We start from the raw sequence: 25,543 nt of genomic DNA on the forward strand, positions 1-25,543 counted from the left end.
CTTTTCTCTTAACCATTGTTTATCACTACTGGTTAATTAAATGGCTAATTATCTCTTGGTTCCTTCCAATCTTTCTTCTGATATATTTAGCTTTTGACAATACCCAAATGTCTGAGGATTTTATCCAACAGTTAACTGATAATCATCAGTAAAATAATTACTTTAAGTAAACCATGGCACTTTTTTGTAAAAAAAAAAAGGCATTGTTATGTTTTTATGGGCTACTATTGTTTCATTAGATGGTTTCATATTATTTTTATTGCATTTTTCTAGTTTTATCTATACTGCAGATGTCGGTTCAATTTGGTGACCTGCAAATATAATAAATAAGAAATACAGGTGTTGGGTGTGGTGGCATTTTTCTTGGGTTTTAATTTAAAAGTAAACTTTAAAAAACGCGCTGCCCTTCCTCCAATGCACTGCAGACAAATCTCTGCATCTGCAGACAGCGCAAGGGAAGATGGGAATTGTAGTTTACACAGTTGGTGGATTGTAGAAAGCAATCTGGCTATTTTTGAGCCATCAATTAGAACAGGTTTGAGCTCTTTCAAAAAGAAAAGCTGTCACCAAATAAGATAAGAACATCTTGGATTAACCGTCCCAGATAAAATACAGAAAACTAACAGAGAAATAATGTGATCTTTTACTATGTAAGACTGTGAAGAACAAACAAACGAATTATCCGTAGAATGTGAATTAATTTTATTTTCATGGGAATGTCACATTTACTGCTTTTGCAATGATAACAGGCTTGATTTATTCTTAACTTGACTGTTCCTTTAACATGAATAACAAGCAGCCACTTCATAGAGATTTATAAAGAATGTGTATGGCATTGTGGGTATGTACAGGTAGTCCTTGACTTACGACCGTAATTGAGCATGCTGTTACAGAAGTAAATAATGACAGTTGTTAAGTGGGTGATCACATGATCATGCCCAATTTTACAACCTTTATGTGGCGGTTGTTAAGCAAACCCATTGTTGGCTATGGGGCAGTTTGGCTGGAAATTGTAACTCAACACCAGGTTTTATAAAAGATGTTGTAACTCGTGGTCACATGACCATGGGCACTGCAAAGGGTAGTAAAGGTAGGCCAGTTGCCAAGCACTCAAAATGTGGTCAGGTGACCACAGTGTGTGTGTGTACACGTCTGTATGTCTATAAGAACTGTCAATTCGGATCCTAAGTATCTTTTTTGAGGGATTGTTTGTTTGGGTCCCTGGTGCTCACTGACTTTGGTGCTTTTCTTGCAGATGTTGCATAACCAAACTAGGTAACATCATCAGTGCACTGATGATGTTACCTAGTTTGTTAACGAACCATCTGCAAGAAAATCACCAAGTGCAGAGAGCAGCACCAAGGACCCACAATTCAACCCTGAGCTACAAATATTCTCTATTAAGATTGTTTCTTCTTCAGTTTTTACCTCAGGGGTGTTGAACTCCTTCGTAACTTTAAGACCTGTGGACTTCAACTCCCAGAATTCCTCAGGCAACATGGCTGGCTGAGGAACTCTGGGAGTTGAAGTCCACACACCTTGGCAACTTTTAAGACTTGTGGACTTCAACTCCCAGAATTCCTCAGGCAACATGGCTGGCTGAGGAACTCTGGGAGTTGAAGTCCACACACCTTGGCAACTTTTAAGACTTGTGGACTTCAACTCCCAGAATTCCTCAGGCAACATGGCTGGCTGAGGAACTCTGGGAGTTGAAGTCCACACACCTTGGCAACTTTAAGACTTGTGGACTTCAACTCCCAGAATTCCTCAGCCAGCCATGCCTTTCGGGGAGTTGAAGTCCACAAGTTTTAAAGTTGCCGAACTTGGACACTCCTCTTCTACTTGTTTCAGAAGCCAAACTATCTTCATCCTTGGTGGAGCAGTGGGCTAATGCCTCCTTAAGTAACACCAGCTGCCTGCAATTAGTGCAGGTTTGCATCCCACCAGGCTCAAGGTTGACTCAGCCTTCCATCCTTCCGAGGTAGGTAAAATGAGGACCCAGATTGTTGGGGGCAATTAAGCTGACTTTGTAATAATGCCGCTTGGGGTGTGTGTGTGAAAGCCCTAATAAGCAGGCATATACATGGAATGAAGGCTACTGCTACTGCTAAGCTTGTAAGCCGCCCTGAGTCTTCGGAGAAGGGCGGGATATAAATGGAATTAAAATAAAATAAATAAATAAATCCTCCTACAGTTTTCTATTTGGTTCCTGTCTTGATCTTGTCAAAACACACAAACACACCCAGAGTTCATTTTAGGGCTCCAGAACCTCCATTCTATCATGAGAACCAAGCTCCTATTTTCACCATTTCCTCCCTTCTTTTGTGTTTTTTTTTCCCCCCAACAGCCACAATTTGGCACATTTGCAAAGCGGAGACTCGGCCAAGCCTTCATGCAACCAAGAGGACAAGGCCTTTCCATCCTGGCTCCTTTTAAACTCCGGAGCCAAGTAAAACATCAGAACCGGCGCAGATAGATCATGACAACTCTTGCAGTTCTGGCCAGGCGGTTGTTTACGGTGCACCAAATCCTCAAAAGAGCGAAGTGTCAGGAAAAAAACAAAACAAAAGGCAAGGTATTCAATCACATCTGAGGAAAAAGAAAACTGTATCTCATTAGCTCCCCCTTTTAGATGCAAATCCAGGAAAAAGATTTTAATTAAAAGCTTAATCTTGACAGTGTTTCTTCCCCTGCACAGCGCTGGTTTAAACAAACGTGCCGACAGTTTGCTCTATAGTTTTGTCATGCGCTCTGAATGTGCCGGCCAGAAAAAAAATCTTTATTCTATGTTTACATGGGTTCAGATTAAACTAATTTGTCGGAACTGCATTAATTTCTGCTGGGAGCCAGATCTGGAATTTGGGGAGGGGGTGGGGGAAATTTCCGAAAGGACCTTCCCTCTGAGGATCAAAACACCCCTTTTGTGTGTGAGGAGGAAGAATTCAGCCTGGATCTCCATCGTTTCAGCTTCAACTCTCCTTGAGGTCATGAAGAGATTACCGCTAATCAGAGTAATCCATTTGGGCGGTAAAGAAACCTCTTAAATAAAGATGTATCAAACAGGAGCCAGCAAAAATAGATCCCCAAAGGCGCGACAATTAAGGGAGGCTGCCCAAACTGTTCCCTCTCACAGAGGATGGTCTGAGAGTTTTCCACTATTCTTTCTTAGCATTTTACAGCCGTTCCTTTCTCCATTTCAATAAATTTGTATTAAGGGAGAGAGGATCCTTGGAGTCATGCGTGACTCTTGGTGACTGGCATCATCATCCATTAAAGGGCCACCTACCCAAAGAACAGCTGAGAATAACTCAGGGAGAAGAGCTGTTTTGCTGGGCAAGTGAGAAATAATAATAATAATAATTCCTAATAATACCAGCACTCAGATGGGGGAGTGGGGTTCTCCAAAATGTCTTTAATGCATGAGAACAGTCCCATCCATGAAGCTACAGTTATTTTATATAGTGTTTTGCAAACTTGGCAACTTTAAGATGGGTGGACTTCAACTCCCAGAATTCCCCAACCAGTCATGTCCATCCATCTTAGGAGACTGAGAGATAGTGATTTCGTTTAGTAGAGGGGCAGGCAATCTTGGCTCTTTTATGACTTGTGGACTTCAACTCCCAGAATTCCTGAGCCAGCATGGCTAAGCATGGAAACCTCTCCCTTTTCCCTCAGCGTGGCTGGCTCAGGAATTCTGGAAGTTGAAGTCCACGAGTCATAAAAGAGCCAAGGTTGCCTACCCCTGGTTTAGCATTTCAGTAATAAAGAAGACAAATGGACAGAGGAATGTATATATGGAGTGACTTAACACTTTCATTATGTGTGACTGACCCCAAGGATGCTTAGCCCCGTATACACAGGAAGTCCTTGGCTTACGAGCCCAAGTGGGACCAGAATTTCTGTGCGCTAAGCAAGGCGGCTGTTAAGTCATTCACACCCGTTTCGCAAACTTTTTTTTTGCCACGGTTATTAAGAGAATCACTGCAGTTGTTAACTGAAGCGTGCTGTCATTAAATAAATCTGGCCTCCCTGATTGACTTTGCTTGTAGGAAGGCCATGACCCCGGGATAGTATCAACCATTGTAAATGCATGCCAGTTGTCAAGCACACAAATTTTGATCATGTGACTGTGTGGACGCTGCAATGGTTGTAAGTGTGAGGACTGGTCGTAAGTCACCTTTTTCAGGGCCGTTGTGACTTCGGTTGCTATACAAATGCTTGTCAGTCAAAGACTACCTGTATACTTACATACACAGCTACAGCTAAAAAGTTGCCTCGTATGGAAGATGAGATTAAAATTGAATAAATAATGAATAAATAAATAAATGTAGTCCTAAACTTACAACCATTCTTTTAGTGATCATTTGAAGTTACAGTGGCACTGGAAAAAGTGACTTAGGACTGTTTTTCATCCTTACGACCATTGCAGCATCCCCCTGGTCATGTGATCAAAATTCAGATGCAACTGACTCGTATTTATGACGGTTGCGGTATCCTGGGTGTGTGTGTGTGTGTGTGTGTGTGTGTGTGTGTGTGTGTGACGTGATCCCCTTTTGTGACCTTCAGGCAAGCAAAGTCAATGGGGAAGTCAGATTCACTGAACAACTGTGGAAAGAATGGTCGTAAAATGGGGAGAAACTCACTTAACAACTGACCTGCTTAGCAGCAGACATCTTGGGATCAATTGTGGTCAAAAGTCAAGGACAACCTATAAAAGGGTAAGATTAGCATTGAGGAGATGTCGTCCATCTTCAGCCATGGATATTCCTTGGGAATTCTTTGGGACAGTCGCTTCCTTCTCTGCCCATCAGCCTACGTGGAATAGTGGGGAAGATACTAAATTAGTCCTCCTTTCCTACAGAAGTTCCCTGGGTGACTCTGGACCAATCTCTGGAAAATCTCTGGAAACTAATCAGGGAGAAAAACAACCTGGAATTCAGGAGAAACTTCCTAACGGGGAGGGCAATTAACCAGTGGAACAGCTTGCCACCAGAAATCGTGGGTGCTCCATCCCTGGAGGTTTTTAAGAAGAGACTGGATGGTCACTTGTATCTGAGATGGTGCAGGTTCTCCTGCTTGAGGAGGGGGCTGGACTAGAAGACCTCCAAGGTCCCTTCCAGCTTTATTCTGATTCTCTTTGCCAGTCTAACCAACCTCCCTGGGTTGTTGTTCTGGAGGAAGAAAACATTGGAAGGCGTGTTACCTTGAGCTCTTGAAACAAAGCTGGAAAAACAATCAAACAAAAAAACAAATGGAAAACCAATGCATAAATCTTTTTTTCCCCCTCATCATGACCGTCTGGTATGTTGGTCATCCTCGGAACGTAGCCCTTGTCCAGAGCCAATTTTAAAGCTTTATTGCTGGTCAGAGATGTCGCGAATAGCCCATCTCCAAGCCCAATAGACTAGGCAATAAACAACCATGCCATATATCACCCGGCAGAGAATGGCAGCCATGGCTGGGCTGGGCTGCTGTTCACATCACAATAGCCAACGCCGCGCATTAAAAGTCGCATCCGCGTAGCGGAGAACGTCTTGAGGAAGGAGATGCCCACACCTGAACATGCTTCCATTGTGCTAAAGTCCACGTCTGCATTATCTAATCCGTTTTCTGGCACCTGCAGTAGGCATGTAGCATGACATGCCATCTGCAGCCTGGATGCATGCTACACACACATACACCCACGCACGCCATCCCATGCATTTAATAGCTGGCTAACCTCTGAGAAGGGCGGATCATCCTACATATTGATAAAACCTTAGAATCAGAGATTATGGTATAAGGATAATGCCCGTAAAACAGGACCGTTCATACAACTCCCCTTGTAGCCTTTTCATACGTTTTTTTCCCCCTCATTCTGCCATCTTTGTTACATTGGACTGCGATTTTCAAGTCACACGAACGAATGAATGAACACAATTTTTTTTTATTATGGCCGCTGACCAAAATTACGAACAAAAACCACATTAAAAAAAAAGTTTTAAAAAAAGAGACAAGATAAAATATTACGATTGGTGAGGCCTTCATTTGCGGGTAATAAAAGTCTTCCTAATTTATAGGCAGCATAAAACAACATTTAGCTACGCACACCGAGAGACTGAATCACACCGGATCTGATAACTTCATAAAAAAACATTTCCGAGAGGCATTTGGCAATGCCTATAAACCTATTCTCACTTTTTTAAAAAAAAAACCTGACTTTTTTCCTTAACTATATATTTTAACACCTATTAAAATAAATAATAGTCACGTTTGGACTGCCCAGCGGTCCATGGAGGCTATATACTGAATCTGACTCCCTTCGTTAAGCAGACCCAGTTTTAAAAGCAAAAACAAGCCAGCAAGCAAAATAACAAGACAGCTGGTCAACATTTTAAGGTGGGTGACAGTTTGCTTGTTCCCCCCCCTTTAACAAAGATCCCTGATGGCGCCAAGAAAGAAACCTTGCACAGAAATCAAAAGGCTTCGCTTCCCGACTTTTACGAGGTCCTTTTTAATGGCAGGATTTGAAACAGAAAAAAATGTGCTATTGGACGAAAAGATTGATAGGATTTTTTTTGTACTCGAAGTAATTCCAGAGAGAGAGAGAGAGAGAGAGAGAGAGAGAGAGAGAGAGAGAGAGAGAGAGACCCACCCCTCAAAATATCAGAAGGGATCTTACAGCACCCTTTCCGACTAATGAAAATGTTTTTTAATAAGATCTATTAGGGCAAAAACTATTAGCAGCCTTCTGATCTTTTTCCTACTCCAAGTCAGTAGGAAACCGAGCCAACGACTGGGGGGCGGGGGGGTCACCGCCGCAGAGACCCCAGACCCAGGGCTGGAAAGGCAGCCTTAGAGCGAGGGAGCAGATATATACTGTATAAGAGAGAGGCGGCGAAAGAGTCCCGCGGAAAAGCCCGTCTGACTTCTTTTCTGCACCCGCTGCCGTGGGGGGGGGTGTGCTCCGGGTTGGAGGACTGGACAAGGTCGGGCTGAGCAGAGGGGGAAGGAAGGAAGGAAGATGCGTGGATGGGAGGGAGGGAAGAAGAAAAGAAGGAAGGAAGGAAGGAAGGAAGGAAGGAAGGAAGGAAGGAAGGAAGGAAGGAAGGAAGGAAGATGTGTGGATGGGAGGAATGAAGGAATGAAGGAAGATGCGTGGATGGGAGGGAGAGAAGAAGAAAGGAAGGAGGGAGGGAGAGAGGGAAGGAAGGAAGATATGTGGGTGAGAGGGAGGGAAGAAGAAAAGAAGGAAGATACGTGGATGGGAGGGAGAGAAGAAGAAAGGAAGGAAGGAAGGAAGGAAGGAAGGAAGGAAGGAAGGAAGGAAGATGCGTGGATGGGAGGGAGAGAAGAAGAAAGGAAGGAGGGAAGGAAGGAAGGAAGATTGATATGTGGATGGGAAGGAAGAAGGAAGGAAGGAAGATGTGTGGATGGGAGGGAGAGAAGAAGAAAGGAAGGAGGGAGGGAGGGAGAGAGGGAAGGAAGGAAGATATGTGGGTGAGAGGGAGGGAAGAAAAGAAGGAAGATACGTGGATGGGAGGGAGAGAAGAAGGAAGGAAGGAAGGAAGGAAGATGCGTGGATGGGAGGGAGAGAAGAAGAAAGGAAGGAGGGAGGAAGGAAAGGAAGAAAGGAAGGAAGGAAGGAAGGAAGGAAGGAAGATATGTGGATGGGAGGGAAGAAGGAATGAAGGAATGAAGGAAGAAAGGAAAGAAGGAAGGAAGGAAGGAAGGAAGGAAGGAAGGAAGGAAGGAAGGAAGGAAGATGCGTGGATGGGAGGGAGAGAAGAAGAAAGGAAGGAGGGAGGGAGGAAAGGAAGGAAGGAAGGAAGGAAGGAAGGAAGGAAGGAAGGAAGGAAGATGCGTGGATGGGAGGGAGAGAAGAAGAAAGGAAGGAGGGAGGGAGGAAAGGAAGGAAGGAAGGAAGGAAGGAAAGAAGAAAGGAAGGAAGGAAGATGCGTGGATGGGAGGGAGAGAAGAAGAAAGGAAGGAAGACGCGTGGATGGGAGGGAGGGAGGGAGGGAGGAAAGGAGGAGAAAAAGAGGCCGCAAAGTTGAAGCAGGGAGCGCGCCGCAGAGGAGGAAGAAAGCCAAGCCGGGCGCGCTGCTTCCCCGTCCTCCGCTCCGTCCCCGGGAAGGAAGAGAGCCGGGGCAACCGGGCCGACGCCACTCACCCGTCCCTCTCTCCGCAGCAGCCCAAGTTCAACACTTTCCCCGCATCCCGAGAGGCGCCAGGCCGGCGGCGGGGGCGGCTCGGCTGCGCCCACGATGCTCCGCCGGCTCCGGGGGAGGCCGCCTCGCCCCACTTCGCAGCCGCCGCGGGGAGACGGCGCGGCCGGGCGGGAGCCGGCAGGAGGAAGACGGGGGGCGCGGGCTCGGCCGCGGGGAGCCGAGCGGGACGGCGGCGGCGGCGGCGGCGCCGGGGAAGCGGGCGGGCCTCCCTCCGTCCAGGTAACCCCGCCTCGGGCGGCCGGCCGGCGGATTGGCTCCAGCAGGCGGGATTTGCATCTCAATGGCCAGCGCGCCAGCCAAGTTTGCAGCGCCGGGCAGCGGGAGGAGGAGGAGGAGGAGGAGGAGGAGGAGGCGCGCCTTCCGCGTTGGGTTGTGGTTGCGCAGGCTTGTGGAAGTCGCCGGAGGGGGGGTGGGTAGGAGGAACGGAGGGGGGGGAGGTTGTAGCGCACAACTGCTGACTCTTCTCTCTCTCTCTCTCTCTCTCTCTCTCTCTCTCTCTCTCTCTCTCTCTCTCTCTCTCTCTCTCTCTCTCTCTCTCTCTCTGTGTGTGTGTGTGTGTGTGTGTGTGTGTGTTTGGGGGGGGGGTAGGCAATGCATCTTGAACCGTTGGGAACCCCTGGAGAAAAGACGCATGCTGCGCTAGCCCGTGTGGTGTGCCTGCCGGGGCCGCAAGCAGTTGCGTACCTCCCTGGCACAAGCGCTATTCTGGGTGGCCGTGGGCACCCCTGGCACAAGCATTTGAAGGTGGTTATGTGCATCCCTGGCACAAGCGCTATTCTGGGTGGCCGTGGGCACCCCTGGCACAAGCATTTGAAGGTGGTTATGTGCATCCCTGGCACAAGCGCTATTCTGGGTGGCCGTGGGCACCCCTGGCACAAGCATTTGAAGGTGGTTATGTGCATCCCTGGCACAAGCGCTATTCTGGGTGGCCGTGGGCACCCCTGGCACAAGCATTATGTGCATCCCTGGCACAAGCATTATGTGCATCCCTGGCACAAGCGCTTTCTGGGTGGCCGTGGGCACCCCTGGCACAAGCATTATGTGCATCCCTGGCACAAGCATTATGTGCATCCCTGGCACAAGCGCTTTCTGGGTGGCCGTGGGCACCCCTGGCACAAGCATCTGAAGGTTGGTTATGTGCATCCCTGGCACAAGCGCTTTCTGGGTGGCCGTGGGCACCCCTGGCACAAGCATTTGAAGGTGGTTATGTGCATCCCTGGCACAAGCGCTATTCTGGGTGGCCGTGGGCACCCCTGGCACAAGCATTTGAAGGTGGTTATGTGCATCCCTGGCACAAGCGCTATTCTGGGTGGCCGTGGGCACCCCTGGCACAAGCATTTGAAGGTGGTTATGTGCATCCCTGGCACAAGCGCTATTCTGGGTGGCCGTGGGCACCCCTGGCACAAGCATTATGTGCATCCCTGGCACAAGCATTATGTGCATCCCTGGCACAAGCGCTTTCTGGGTGGCCGTGGGCACCCCTGGCACAAGCATTATGTGCATCCCTGGCACAAGCATTATGTGCATCCCTGGCACAAGCGCTTTCTGGGTGGCCGTGGGCACCCCTGGCACAAGCATCTGAAGGTTGGTTATGTGCATCCCTGGCACAAGCGCTTTCTGGGTGGCCGTGGGCACCCCTGGCACAAGCATTATGTGCATCCCTGGCACAAGCATTATGTGCATCCCTGGCACAAGCGCTTTCTGGGTGGCCGTGGGCACCCCTGGCACAAGCATCTGAAGGTTGGTTATGTGCATCCCTGGCACAAGCGCTTTCTGGGTGGCCGTGGGCACCCCTGGCACAAGCATTTGAAGGTGGTTATGTGCATCCCCGGCACAAGCGCTTTCTGGGTGGCCGTGGGCACCCCTGGCACAAGCATTTGAAGGTGGTTATGTGCATCCCTTGCACAAGCGCTATTCTGGGTGACCGTGGGCACCCCTGGCGCAAGCATTTGAAGGTGGTTATGTGCATCCCTGGCACAAGGGCTTTCTGGGTGGTCGCAGACATCCCTTGCACAAATGGTTTCTGCATGATTGTAGGCATCCCTTGCACAGTTTCTGGATAGTTGTGGGCATCCCTGGCACGAGAGGCTTTTGGGTGGTTGCGGGCATCCTTTTACACAAGCCTACGCAACACAGGCTAACCTTGACTGCCTGATTTGTGGGGTGGGGAGGAGCACTTGAGTTCCACCTCCAGAGCTGATTCACACAGCTCACCTCTGGTCTGTGGATCCCTTGGAGGCTTAAAGGGATCCACCTCCTGTGCACTACAACCCAGGAAGGGCAGATTCATTTAGCAAAAGAGTGGGACCCCCCCCCAACTTGGAATTGAATCAGAATGTGAGGCACATGGTGGGAGCTGACCGGTGGAAGTATTATGTGCAATTTCTTTATAAGTAACTCTTAGAACCGTGTTACTAACTTAACAACTGCAGTGATTCACTTAACAATTATGACAAGAAGGGTCATAGAATGGAGCAAAACTGACTAAACAACTGTCTTGCTTGAAGTTATTCACTTAACCGTTAAGGGTTAAGTGAATCTGGCTTCCCCATTGACTGCTTACCAGAAGGTCACAAAAGGGGATCCTGGGACACTGATCCTGACACACTCCCTGCCTGCCTGTCTATCTGTCTGTCTGTCTGTCTGTCTATCAATCATCTATCATCTAGCTGCCTAGCTATATATCATCTATATAGATCTATCTCTTATCTCTCTATCATATCTATCTATCTATCTATCTATCTATCTATCTATCTATCTATCTATCTATCTATCTATCTATCAATCAATCATTATCATCTGTCTAGACTCTAGCTATATATCTATCATCTATATAGATCTATTTCTTATCTATCTGTCTATCAATCATCTATCATCTGTCTATCTATCATCTATATAGATCTATCATCTATCATCTATCTGTCTATCTTATCTCCCTGTCTGTCTGCCTGCCTGTCTATCATTTATCATCTAGCTATATATCTATCATCTATATAGATCTATCTCTTCTCTCTCTCTCTCTCTCTCTCCTTCTCTCTCTCTCTCTTTACCTGCCTATCTACCTAAGTACCTGTCTAATCTATCTATCTATCTATCCACACACTTTAACATGCCTGAAGATGCATGTAAAGAAACACAGACACCTTCACAAATGCACCCACAAGCACACATAGTTGGGCACACACTTTTAAAGATGAGTAAAGAATGAAGGATTTAGGCTGGAGACACCACAAAGAGAAAATATTTGCCTATGGATATTCCAAGGGCAGCTATGGGTGACGTCAAAATTGGCAAGATAGAGGGTGTGGCTTTGAGATTGCAAGCCCCGCCTACTTGCCAATACCACTCCCACCATTTGCCAATTTTGACCATCCCATGGATATCATTGGAAAGTTCCCTCATGAGAGGAAATACTGAAGCTGGATTGGTATTTTAATCTGCATGTTAAGTGTGCGCATAATCATTCCTCTGAAATCTCTGTAGTACAGATAGTCCTCAACTTAAGACCATAATTGAGCCCAACATTTGTTAAGGGAGTTTTGCCTCATTTTACCAACTTTCTGGCCACATTTGTGAAGTGAATCACTGCAGTTGTTTAGTTAGTAAAACGGTTATTAAGTGAATCCGGCTTCTCCATTAACTTTGCTTGTCAGAAGGTCACAAAAGGGGATCGCATGACCTCGGGACATTGCAACCGTCATAAATATGATGAGTCAGTTACCAAACATCTAAATTTTGATCACCTGATCATGAGGATGCTGCAATGATCATACGTGTTGAGAATGGTCATAAATCACTTTTTTTTGGTGCCTTTGTAATTTCGAACAGTCCCTAAACACACTGTTGTAAGTCGAGGATTACCTGTATTAGGTTTGTCTGGGTAATGAACTCAAGATGTATTGGAAGTGGCTAATACACTGAGCTACGTATTACTCCTGCTACTTTCAGCCACTGAATTATTTACTACTGCATCTTTTAACCACTAAATTCCCCCAAAATACAGTGGTAAGACACATACCCCCTCCCCCAAATATCACCAAAATATCTGTGCGGTATCCACAGAGCTTACTACAACAGTACAACTGCCGTAACAAACTTAACTCTGTAAAAAATAAAGAATATTTATCATGTCTTGGATTATTCCACTTCCTTGCAAATGATCTCCTTATAGACCAAGGTGGTCCAAGTTTGCAAGAGGAAAATCCGCCTGTTCTTTCTGAGCCAGGAGAATCTTGTCTCGATTTATTTTATGATATGTGAAATGTAACGTTGGAAACAAATGAATTTACTTTCCATCCGGGGTGAGAATGGAAATCTTTATTCTCCCTTTTTTTTTTATTCCAGCCACCGCCATATGAAACACAGCAGGTCAAATACAACATTGATGATTGGAAATAAAAAGCTAGCATTGCTCATAAAAGGTTATGTTGCACTAAAAGGAAAACGACTCTCTTTCCAGTTTGTTACGCTCCTCAATTCCTTTAATAGAGCAAGAGAATTACAAAACTAGATCTTTGTACCCTCAAATCATTTTTCTTATGGTAACAAGCAGGCGAGTGGGATAGCTTTTTCTCAAAGTATGAAAGAAAAGTAGGAGAAAGGGGTTGTGCTTAGGCTCCTGGATAACCCATCAGAATATTAAACCCTCACCAGTTAGATCCATTAAACATTACAGGTCGTCCTTGACCTATGACCGCAATTCCAACACTGGAAGTTTTTAAGAAGAGACTGGACAGCCATTTGTCTGAAATGGTATAGGGTTTCCTGCCTGAGCAGCGGGTTGGAGTAGATGACCTCCAAGGTCCCTTCCAACTTTATTGTTGTTGTTGTTGTTCTTGTTATTATTATTATTAAAGCCCAAAATGTCCCTTGTTAAGCCAGGCAGTAGTTAAGTCAGTTGTGCCCCATTTTACAACCTTTCTTGCCACAGTTGTTAAGTGAATCACTGCAATTAAGTTAATAACAGGGTTGTGAGGGAAATCTAGCTTCCCCACTGGCTTTGCTTGTCAGAAGTTCACAAAAGGGGATCACGTGACACCGGAACCATCATAAACACATGCCAATTGCCAAGCGTCTGAATGCGCACGGGTGAAAAATGGTCATAAATCGCTTTTTACAGTGCTGTTGTAACTTTGAACAGTCACTAAAGGGACGTTTGTAAGTTGAAGACTCCCTGTCTAACCCCTGCCTATTAAGCAAGAGAGTCAGTTTTGTCTAGTGCAGGGGTGTCCAATCTTGGCAACTTTAAGACTTGAGGACTTCAACTCCCAGAATTCTCCAGCCAACATGGCTGACTGGAGAATTCTAGGAATTGAAGTCCACAGGACTTAAAGTTGCCAAGATTGGACATCCCTGGTCTACCGGTTAAGGCGCCGTGCTCGAAAGCAGGGGGCTGCGAATTCTAGTCCCACCTTAACCACGGAAATCAGGTAGGTGACTTCGGGCCAGTCCTTTTCCCTCAGCCCAACCCACATAACAGGGTTGTTGTTGTTGCTGTGGGAAAAATAAGCAGAGAAAGGTGTGTAGGATATGTTTGAGGCCTTTGAGTTATTGGTAAAAAAATAATAATTGTGGGATACAAACGAAAACAATTCAAAAGATATTCCGGAGAAAAATGTCTTAGTAGGCTTAGCTCTCACGGATCTAACAATTCTACAATTCTGTGGGTTGGTTTGTATGGATGCTCCTTGTAAGCCCTTTTTACTTTTTTACTTGTAAACTCCTTTGAGAGGTGTCCACACACTACGTGGACAAGAAGCCTCCGTCTTTGTTGTGGGTTCTACATTTCCAGAAGGCTAGTGATAACTCGGAGAGGAACAAGGATGCCATAGGGCAGGGGGGTGTGTCTTCAAACTTGTGGACTTCAACTGCCAGAATTCCTCAGCCAGGCATGCTGGCTGAGGAATTCTGGGAGTTGAAGTCCACAAGTCATAAAAGGGCCAAGTTTGAAGATCCCTGCCATAGGGACTTCAGAATACCTCCTGTGAGCACAGATGGAAAGGATTTGAGAGGTTCCCTATGGAGAGAAGGCTGAGGGGAGACATGACAGTCGTGTCCAGGTACATAAAAGGAGCTACACAAAAAAAACGGATTCTTTCCCAGGTCTATAGGAACCAAACCCAGAGTTTAATCTCTCTAGATTTTGTTTAAATGTAAGAAAAACATGTTGGTGAAATCTCTACAAGAATGGAACTGTCTATCTAGAGAGGTGGGTCTTCATCTCTGGTGCTGTTTAGCCTCTCAAGGATGATTTTATTGGTTGCCCTACGGATTGAAGAAAGTTGGAGTAGCTGATCTTTGTGGTTCCTTCCAATTGCAAAATTTTATTTCCATCCTGCTCTTTGGTCTTCTCCATCTTTGTTAGGTCTGGATGCCCAGCGAAAGACCTTTGTTGAATGGAGACATATCTGGATATGGTTTCAGAAGAGGAATCTTGAGAAGCTAAAACGTATGAAGAACGGTCGTGGGAATTGGGTATGTCTGGTTTAAGAAAAAGAAGGACTAGGGAGGGCATGATAGCAGTGTTCCAGTATTTGAGAGGTTGCCACAAAGAAGAGGCGGTCAACTTATTCTCCAAAGGGCCTAAAGGCAGGACAAGAAGCAACGGATGGAAACTAACCAAGAAGAGAAGCAGCCTAGAACTAAGGAGAAACTTCCTGATCATTAGAACAATTAATCAGGGGAACAACTTGCCTCCAGAAGCGGTGAATGCTCTAACACTGGAAGTTTTTAAGAAGAGATTGGACAACCATTTGTCTGAAATGATATAGGGCCGTGGTGGCGAACCTATGGCACGCGTGCCACAGCTGGCACGCAGAGCCCTCTCTGTGGGCACGTGTTGCCCCAGTCCTAGGCTTTCAGCTGGGTTTTATAAAACCTTTTCGCTTTAGGCCTCTGCCACCGTGTGCAAAAAAACCCAGTTTCAATCAATCAATTTCAACTTCTTGGGGGGGGGGGGAAGATCTCGCAAAGTTGGAATTGATTGATTGAACTTTTTAGTCCCACCCACTCTGCCGTTACCACCACAGCCACGCCCACCCAATGGACTATGCCCACCCAATGGACCACACCCACCCAATGGGCCACGCACCCCCTGGCACCCGACAATACATAAGTGGGTTTTGGGTTGCAGTTTGGGCACTCGGTCTCTAAAAGTTTGCCATCACAGATATAGGGTTTCCTCTTTGAGCAGGGGTTGGACTAGAAGTCCTCTAAGGCCCCTTCCAACTCTGTTATTCCGTTAAAAGCAGCTGTTTGGAACAATGCAGAAAAGGGAAGTGCCCAGGTCTCAGAGCAGGCCTAGGCAAATGGCTAAATTTTGCATGGAGAACACAGCTGAGATGTGTATTCAAATGGGCCAAGCCAGATGCCAAGGACATGAGTAAACCCATACATTTATGGGTTTTCTTTTGTGTTGACTAGTGTGTGTGTGTGTGGGGGGGTGTACAAGTAAATTTCAGGCACTGTCCTTGGCGTTTAATCATGAGGTCTTTCTTGATCAAGCACAAAGCTAAAACAGCTCCCTGAGGTCACAAAGTTTATCCTCCATTTTTAATTCTTGTCAGGTTGTTTCCATTTGCCGTGACAGGGTTTAATTTATAGCAGTGGCAAACGGCTGATATTATTTTCCTCTATTGATTGGCTTTAATTATCTAATTTCCCTGCCAGAGTCTGGCTCCCCAAGTACCAAACACAGGACTAGTATCTTAGTTCTCCTTCCTCTAGAGATCTTTCTGGAAAGAAAAGCCTCCTAACAGAAAGCAGAGGTGCACAGAAATCATTCCTTATGATTCAAGATCCTGAGGTGTTTAGTTTTTCTTTTATAAATAAGAGGAGAGCTGGTGAATAAAATTGCCCCTTTAATCAGGAGAATTAGAACGCGCAGCTCTCATCTCTTGGCTTGGGATCAGGCTACAAGGCAGGATTTGATTTATATATATTTTTGCAATTTAACTGCAAACAAAGAAGAGGCTTACAAGCAGAACGCATTTGCAGGCCTCGGTTTAGCATGCATGTCACTTTCTAAACTTTAGCATTATGCAGTCCTCACCCACCCATAAACATTAAAAAGCTGGGCCTGACACGCCGCCTTGGAGCCATAAAGCGGGCTAGTAATAGATCATAGTAATGCAGGTAGTCCTCAACGTACGACCAAAATTGACTCTAAAATTTCTGTTGCTAAGTGAGACAGTTGTTAAGCCAATCTTGCCCCATTTACATCCTTTTTTGCCACCATGGTTAAGTAAATACTGCAGTTGTTAACGGTTCACGATTAACGGTTGTTAAATGAATCCAACTTCCCCATTGACTCTGCTTGTCAGAAGGTTGCAAAAGGTGATCACATGACCCAGGGACACTACATCCATCATAAATATGAACCATATGAATTTGATCACGTGACCATGGGGATGCTGCCATGGTCATAAGGGTGAAGAAAAAAAACCCCGGTCATAAGTCACTTTTTTCAGTGCCGTTGTAACTTTGACCGGTCACTAAACAAATTGTTGACTACCTGTAACTGAGATTCATTCCACATCTTGAGTAGAATATCTTATCCGAAAAAGTATACAAGTGTTTCTAGCACATTTTTCATTCAAACACTGTTCCAGATAACTTCTCTGTGGGGCACCCTCCAGAGATGTGGGCCTGAAACAATTCCAAAAATTCTACGTTGCGAGTGGACATCCTACCTAATCCGGTTGGAAAAGGTATAGCAACAGAAATGGCTGTGGGGATTTTTTGCAAGCAGAACAGGCAGTTTGTCCAGGAATACAACATTTTGGAAATTTTTGGCCTTCAGCCCTGCAGGGGGTTGAGAAAGTGAGGGAGAAAATCTCAGAAGCCCGGCAGTTGAAGAAAGATGCGAGCTGATCTCGGGCCCTGGAGACCCAGATTTAATTCTCAGATTAATTTCCCAATAGTGACAGAGAAGTACCACCACAGCTTTTTTAGGACGTGGGGCTCTTTCTAGGCTTTTGTACAGATAGTCCTTGACCTACGATCACAATTGAGCCCAAAACGTATGTAGCTAAGGGAGACGCTTGTCAAGTGAGCTTTGCCCCATTTTACGACTTTTCTTGCCACAGTTGTTAAGTGAATCACTGCAGTTCTTAAGTTAGTAGCCTGGTTGTTAAGTGGAGCTGGCTTTCCTCGTTGACTTTGCCTGTCAGAAGGTCGCAAAAGGGGATCACACGAACCCGGGACACTGCAACCGTCATAAATATGAGGCAGTTGCCAAGCGTCTTGAGTTTTGATCATGTGACCATGGGCAATGGACATAAGTGTGAAAAACGGTCGTAAGTCACTTTTTTCCAGTGCCACTGTAGCTTTGGATGGTCACTAAATGAACTGTTGTAAGTCGAGGACTACCTGTATTGCCATGAACAAAATTAGATGCAATATTCCAAGTGGGGTGCGTAGAGCTGTTGTGTTCCCCATTTCCAGCACCCAAAGTGGTTTTCAGCCTCGGATGTGAACCTACCTGGAACCTGAGCGAATGTCGCTGAGTCACGAGGAAAGGGCACACGGGCACTTTAAAAGGAGCTGCCCAGCTGAGCCAAGTAGGTTACACAGTGGAATTACTAGTAGTGGCACTGTGAAATTGGCTGATTGCCTTTCCTGGCAGGCCTCAGAAATCTGTCTCTTCCAGCTCTGAAATAATAAGCCTCAACAGTGAGCCAAAGCAAGAGACCTGCTTTCAAGGTTTTCTAACTCTCCTTGGCCACTGTTGAATGGAATGGAATGGAATGGAATGGAATGGAATGGAATGGAATGGAATAGAATAGAACAGAACAGAACAGAACAGAACAGAATAAGAATTATTAGGAATGGAGTGGAGTGGAATGGAATAGATTAGAATAAGAATAGAATAAGAATAGACTAGACTAGACTAGACTAGACTAGAATAGAATAGAATAGAATAGAATAGAATAGAATAGAATAGAATAGAATAGAATAGAATAGAATAGAATAGAATAGAACAGAATAAGAATTATTAGGAATGGAATGGAGTGGAGTGGAATGGAATAGATTAGAATAAGAATAGAATAGAATAGAATAGAATAGAATAGAATAGAATAGAATAGAATAGAATAGAATAGAATAGAATAGAACAGAACAGAACAGAACAGAACATAATAAGAATTATTAGGAATGGAATGGAGTGGAGTGGAATGGAATAGATTAGAATAAGAATAGAATAGAATAGAATAGAATAGAATAGAATAGAATAGAATAGAATAGAATAGAATAGAATAGAATAGAATAGAATAGAATAGAATAGAATAGAATAGAATAGAATAGAATAGAATAGAATAGAAGAATAGAAAAACAGAGTTGGAAGAGATCTTGTAGGTCATCTAGTCCAACCCCCTGCCCAAGCAGATGGCAGTCCAGTCTCTTCTTGAAAGCTTCCAGGGATGAAGCTCCCACAACTTCTGAAGGCAATCTGTTCCATTGGTTGATTGTTCTCACTGTCAGGAAATTTCTCCTTATTTCTAGGTTGAATCTCTCCTTGATCAGTTTCCATCCGTTGTTCCATGTCTGGCCATCAGGTGCTTTGGAGAATAGCTTGACCCCCTCCTCTCTGTGGCAGCCCCTCAACTATTGGAACATAGAATGTAGAACATTCTACAAATATTGTAGGAAAGTTTGGATTTGTTTGGAGGGCATTTGGATAAATTGTGATGAGGTCCCAAAGGGAAATAGCTCTTATCACATCTTTGGCGCTTAAGTAAAGGTAGTTCTCGACACAAGAGTTCATTTAGTGATCGTTCAGAGTTACGGTGGCAGCGCAAAAACTGACAGTCGATCATTTTTCACACTTAACAACAGTTGCAGCATCCCCAGGGTCAAATGATCAAAATTCAGACACTTGGCAACTGACTCATGTTTATGACGGTTCCAGTGTCCTGTGGTCACATGATCACCTTCTGTGACCTTCTGACAAGCAAAGTCAATGGGAAAGCCAGGTTCATTGTACAACCTTTTTTTACTAACTTCACAACTGCAGTGATTCACTTAACCACCGTGGCAAGAAAGGTCATAAGATGGGGCAAAACTCACTTTACAAAGGGTCTGATTTAGCAACATAAATTTTGGGCGCGATTGTGGACATAAGTCAAGGACTACCTGTAATTCGAATTCCATATTTTGCAAGCAGGCTTTTGTGGATTTGCAGAATTTCAGCTGTGAAGCTTGGCAAAGTTACTTAATCAATCAATTACTCTATTTTCAGGCTTCTTCCCAGGGATAACAAGCTGCTGCCTATGATACAATCTGCCATTTTATTCTTAGCTCTGTAACTAGCCAAGTATTCTCCAAAACTGAGCTGGGATTTAGATTTTGGCCTCTTAATTTATTTATTTTATTTATTTAGTTAGTTACATTTATATACCGCCCTATTCCCTGAGGACTCAGGGCGGTTTACAGGGAATTAAAAAATCCACCATACAAAAGTTAAAAAACCAAATTAAAAAAATATTAAATTGACCCTGTACACTTAAAAACCCCAGTTAAAATTTTCTCCTCAGCCTGGGCCCGGGAGCTCAAAGAGCCAGGTCTTCAGGCCCCGGCGGAATGATCGGAGGTCGGGGGCAGTCCTCAGCTCCACCGGCAGCTGGTTCCAGAGGGCAGGCGCTCCCACTGAGAAGGCCCTATCCCTGGGTGTCACCCGCCGGCAATCTCTCACCGGCGGCACCCTGAGCAGACCCTCCCTGTGGGAGCGCACTGGGCGAAGGGCGTTTGATGCCGGCAGCAGGTGTTCCCTCAAATAGCCCGGACCCAGGCCATGTAGGGCTTTATAGGTAATAACCAGCACCTTGAATTTATGTCCAATTCTCAGCACTCCCCAAACTGAAAAGTATTGGACTTCAGTACATATAGTCCTTAACTTACAACTGGTCATTTAGTGACTGTTCAAAGTTATGACAGATGTCCTGAGGCTACTTACGACCTGGATTTCAAGTTCTGATTTCTGGGGTGGGGGGTGGGGGGTGGGCTTCTGTGGCCATGTGACTGCATTTTGGGTGCTCAGCAATGGGAGACATTTAGGGTCCTTTGTGCCAGGCACAAGTAATCAAAAACAGGAGTTGAGTTCAAAAAGCATTAAAAGTTTATTACATTCTAGCTATACATGAGAATCTGAGCAACTAACGGTCAAGCCAAATTAGTGCTAGGTAAGGTCAATGGAATTCACGGGGGACTGGATTTAGGAGGTTTGTGGCTGCGTAAGGATGCCAGACTGATGATGCAATTGACCCCGCCTTCGGTCTCGGCCTGTTTATCTCTTACAGTTTGCAGTAAATCTCATGACTGCATTTTGCAACAATTTCACTGAAAAACCTGCATTTACCGCCTTGTGGTGAGATGCGCGGCAAATATATGTACAGACAGACAGACAGATATAGAGATGACGTAGCTATAGCTATAGCTATATAAATACAGATAGGTACAGATACAGATGATGGAGATAGATAGATAGATAGATAGATAGATAGATAGATAGATAGATAGATAGATAGATAGATGGATGGATGGATGGATGGATGGATGGATGGATGGATGGATGGATGGATGGATGGATGGACGGACAGATAGAAAAACAGACAGACAGAGGTACTGATTAGATAGATAGATAGATAGATAGATAGATAGATAGATAGATAGATAGATAGATAGATAGACAGACAGAAAGACAGACAGACAGACAGATAGAGATAGAGATAGATAGATAGATATAGACACACACATACACACACACACACACACACACACTCTTTTGGATTTTGACAAAAGCAGCCCATAGTGAATCTTTCACCACTGATTCACTTAATTTGCTTAATGACTGCAGTGTTTGCTTTACAACTGCCACATAAAAGGTTATAAAATCGGTTCAGTCCGAGAGTTACAATTGTCACGGCCTACAACCACGATGGGCAGGCTCCATTAGGGTTGCATCGTGAGAACTATCTGGATGTCCAACAGATCACGAAGGGTAGGAAGATTAAAGTTGTATAGTTCACCACGTTTAGAGGTGTTTTTGCTACATCAAACTGCTGGTTTTAAGTTTAATAGGGGTTTTGCTTCGTGTTGTTTTTGGTAGCAACAAAACCAGCTACTTTGACTTACAGATTTAAAGCCCGATGCCCTTTGGCCCGATCAGGGGGGCGAAAACCCAAATCACATCCTCTTTCTAGTAATTAGTCCTTTGGCTTATAAATTTCCTCCTTTGAAAATATGTTGAGAAATATGCCTTGACAGAATCTCAGAAGAGAAGATGAAGAAACTCCAGTGGCCCTTATGGCTCTTTGGTATGTTTGCTTGATGTCAACTTCCAAGCTGAGTGACTTATGGGGCAGAAGTACTTATCTACGCCGCCCTTGAAGCTAGATAATGCAAAAAAATAATAATTCGCTAGAGGTGTTTGGCATAGCTGACTCATAACCTACATTTCTACATGTTGGAAACCACTTACCGGGTATGCACCCCAACAGGACGGCCAATTCATTTCTTGGTCGGGCTTGCTGTGCTATTAACTCAGCCTTGAAGACTCTGATGACGGATCTGGGCTCAGTGTGAAAAGAATGTGTGCAATGCAGTGCAAAAGGTTAGCATGTCTGGGTAAGGATGGGTGAGACTTAACACTCCAGGGAGGTGATCCAGAGAGAAACAACATTATCTTGCACCGCTTTGAAACTACAAGCAACTTGCTTTTCCCCCCTATTCCTCGTTTCTGGAGAATTATTTATTTCTTTGTGAAATTTATTGGCTGCCCATCTTACCACAGGGTAACTGTTATCTCCATTTTGCGACTTAACAACAGTTCATTTAGGGACCGTTCAAAGTTACGACGGCACTGGAAAAAAAGAGGGAGGTATGACCATTTTTCACACTTACACCCGTTTCAGCATCCCTGTGGTGGCGTGACCAAAATTCAGATATTTGGCCACTGACGGTTCATTCATTCATTCATTCATTCATTGGATTTTTATACCGCCCTTCTCCCGAAGGACTCAGGGCGGTGAACAGGGCATATAAATAGAAATACAAAAGTTAAAAAAAAGATTAAATAAATTGCCCAATTAAACAATCAATTATAAAAACCCATAAAAACCCTGACATTCCCCCATCAGGCCAGGCCAGCTTGTTCAAATAAATGGGTCTTTAACCCGCACCGGAAGGAGCGGAGATCCGGTGCCATCCGGAGCTCCACCGGCAGTTGATTCCTAAAGCCGGGGCGCCCACAGAGAAGGCCCTCCCCCTGGGGGCCACCAGCCGGCATTCTCTGACCGGAGGCACCCTGAGGAGGCCCTCTCTGTGGGAATGCACAGGGCGGAGGGGAGTCGACACCGGCAGCAGGTGGTCCCCGAGGTTGCGCTGTCATGTGATCACCTTTTGCAAACTTCTGACAAACAGCGGGGAAGTCAGGTTCCCTTAACAACCGTGGCAAGAAAGGTCGTAAAATGGGGCTGAAATTCACTTATCAAATGTCTCGCTTAGCAACGGAAATTTTGGGCTCAGTTGTGGTAAGTCGAGGAGTGGCTGTGCGGCATTTGGGGAAAATCTACAAAATACAAAATTTAGTGTTTTGTTAGTTGACTTCTGTGTGAAAGACAAAAGTGCATGTTCTAATGCAGGGTTTCTCAATCTTTGCAACTTTCAGGCGGATTTAACATTGTTCTAGAGCAGGGTGTCAAACTGGCGGCCCACAGGCCGGATGCGTCACACGCAGGCCACGCCCACCCTGGCTCCGCAAAGGCAAAAAAACCTCGCCGTGGTACGTCACGATACATGAGGCGATGGAGTTTGACACCTGTGTTCTAGAGGAAGTTCTTGACTTATAACCAGTCATCTAACACCTGTTTGCGCCCACAATGGCCTCGGAATGGGTGCTTTATGGCCTGTGAAGCACCTCTGGTGCCGCCCTCAGGTCACATGATCACATTTAAGGCTACTTGGTAACCTGTTTGCATTCATGTCTGGCTGCCAAGTGCCCTGTGATCATGCGTCTTCTCTGCTGGCTTCTTCAGAAAGTCAATGGGGAAGCCAGCAGGAAAGGTTCCAAGTGGAGGGGATTTGGATTTGAGGAACTTCCTTCCTTCCTTCCTTCCTTCCTTCCTTCCTTCCTTCCTTCCTTCCTTCCTTCCTTCTTTTTCTTCCCTCCCTCCCTCTCTCCCTCCTATCCATGCACCTTCCTTCCTTCCTTCCTTCCTTTTCTTTCCTTTTCTTCCATCCCTCCCTCTCTCCTTCCCATCCACATATCTTCCTTCCTTCCTTTTCTTCCCTCCCTTTCTCTCCCTCCCATCCACACATCTTCCTTCCTTCCTTCCTTCCTTCCTTCCTTCCTTTTTCTTCCCTCCCTCCCTATCTCCCTCCCATTCACACATCTTCCTTCCTTCCTTCCTTCCTTCCTTCCTTTTTCTTCCCTCCCTCCCTATCTCCCTCCCATTCACACATCTTCCTTCCTTCCTTCCTTCCTTCCTTCCTTCCTTCCTTCCTTCCTTCCTTCCTTCTTCTTCCCTCCCTCCCTCCCTATCTCCCTCCCATTCACACATCTTCCTTCCTTCCTTCCTTCCTTCCTTCCTTCCTTCCTTCCTTCCTTCCTTCCTTCCTATCTCCCTCCCATCCATGCATCTTCCTTCCTTCCTTCCTTCCTTCCTTCCTTCCTTCCTTCCTTCCTTCCTTCCTTCCTTCCTTCCCTCCCTCCCTCCCTCCCTATCTCCCTCCCATCCATGCACCTTCCTTCCTTCCTTCCTTCCTTTTCTTTCCTTTTCTTCCATCCCTCCCTCTCTCCTTCCCATCCACATATCTTCCTTCCTTCCTTTTCTTCCCTCCCTTTCTCTCCCTCCCATCCACACATCTTCCTTCCTTCCTTCCTTCCTTCCTTCCTTTTTCTTCCCTCCCTCCCTATCTCCCTCCCATTCACACATCTTCCTTCCTTCCTTCCTTCCTTCCTTTTTCTTCCCTCCCTCCCTATCTCCCTCCCATTCACACATCTTCCTTCCTTCCTTCCTTCCTTCCTTCCTTCCTTCCTTCCTTCCTTCCTTCCTTCCTTCCTTCTTCTTCCCTCCCTCCCTCCCTATCTCCCTCCCATTCACACATCTTCCTTCCTTCCTTCCTTCCTTCCTTCCTTCCTTCCTTCCTTCCTTCCTTCCTTCCTTCCTTCCTATCTCCCTCCCATCCATGCATCTTCCTTCCTTCCTTCCTTCCTTCCTTCCTTCCTTCCTTCCTTCCCTCCCTCCCTCCCTCCCTATCTCCCTCCCATCCATGCATCTTCCTTCCTTCCTTCCTTCCTTCCTTCCTTCCTTCCTTCCTTCCTTCCTTCCTTCCTTCCTTCCTTCCTTCCTTCCTTCCACCCTGCCCCCTCCTTTTTTCTTTCTTCTCACTTTATCTATGCACACACTAGTCCAGAGGCTACATACGGTACAATGTGGAGTCAACAAAGTCATGACTCATGCAAAAAGGTTTATCAGTGTGAACCGCCCAATAGCACAGAACTGCCCACAGAAAGGAAGGCAGAGGCGGGAGAGGCGACTTTTGCACCAGCCGGAGGTAAGTGCAGTCCAGCCAGGCCATCGTCAGGGCCAAAAGGGACGAGGAAAGGCCTGAAATCCAGTAAGGCCTTTCTTAATCTGCCTTCAGTTTCAACCAGTTTCCCCACGAGAGTCAAGCAGCTTAAAGCTGCAGCGGGAAAGAGCCCCAAGGAATAAACTAGGTGTTATGCAATTAGCAGTTGTGGGAATTCAAGAAAAGTAAACAGCTATCGACATCAATCTCAAAAGATCCACTCCAGGTTGTGAGGACAGCAAATGATAAGGAGGCCTTAGCCTTTGCCTCCCACTTTGGCCTTAAACATACAAGGGGATTTCCTGGTTTAAAAACTTAAAATCACAGTATTGCTAATTGTGTAATTGCTACATCATATTTACTTTGGTTTGACTTCAGAGTTATGGATTCCCTTTATTTATTTCTTCCACTGCCCAGGGTGCATATCCCAAAGGTGCTTTTTTTTAATGAGGCCACTGGACTTTCTTGTTTTTTTATTTGAAGAGATTTCACTTCCCATCCAAGAAGCTTCTTCAGCTCTGACTGGAGGGTGGGGAATGGAAGTCAGTGCTGAAGAAGCTTCTTGGATTGAGAAGTGAAACCTCTTCAAATAAAAAAACAAGAAAGTCCAGTGGCCTCATGAAAAAGCACCTTTGGGACAACCATGAGAATCTCCACAGACGTTCAGGGTGCATCCATTACAAAATGATGGCCTAAGGACAGAATCAGTTACAGGGAGTCCTCAACTTACAACCATTCATTTAGTGACGGTTCTAAGTAACAACAGC

The 25,543-nt window shown here is 45.5% G+C and overlaps 1 protein-coding gene across 1 annotated transcript in view; it reads right to left on the reverse strand.

The window, feature by feature from the left end:
- The window catches only part of SHROOM3 (shroom family member 3), a 78,203-nt gene extending 69,975 nt beyond the window's left edge, over positions 1-8,228 (reverse strand). The window contains exon 1 of the mRNA XM_083368035.1: positions 8,153-8,228. The gene's annotated coding sequence lies outside the window, so the exon portion shown is untranslated. The remainder of the gene's footprint in view (positions 1-8,152) is intronic.
- Positions 8,229-25,543: the final 17,315 nt, after the last annotated feature.

The sequence above is a fragment of the Vipera ursinii genome (assembly GCF_947247035.1).
Source record: "Vipera ursinii genome assembly, chromosome: 7".
NCBI lineage: Eukaryota > Metazoa > Chordata > Lepidosauria > Squamata > Viperidae > Vipera > Vipera ursinii.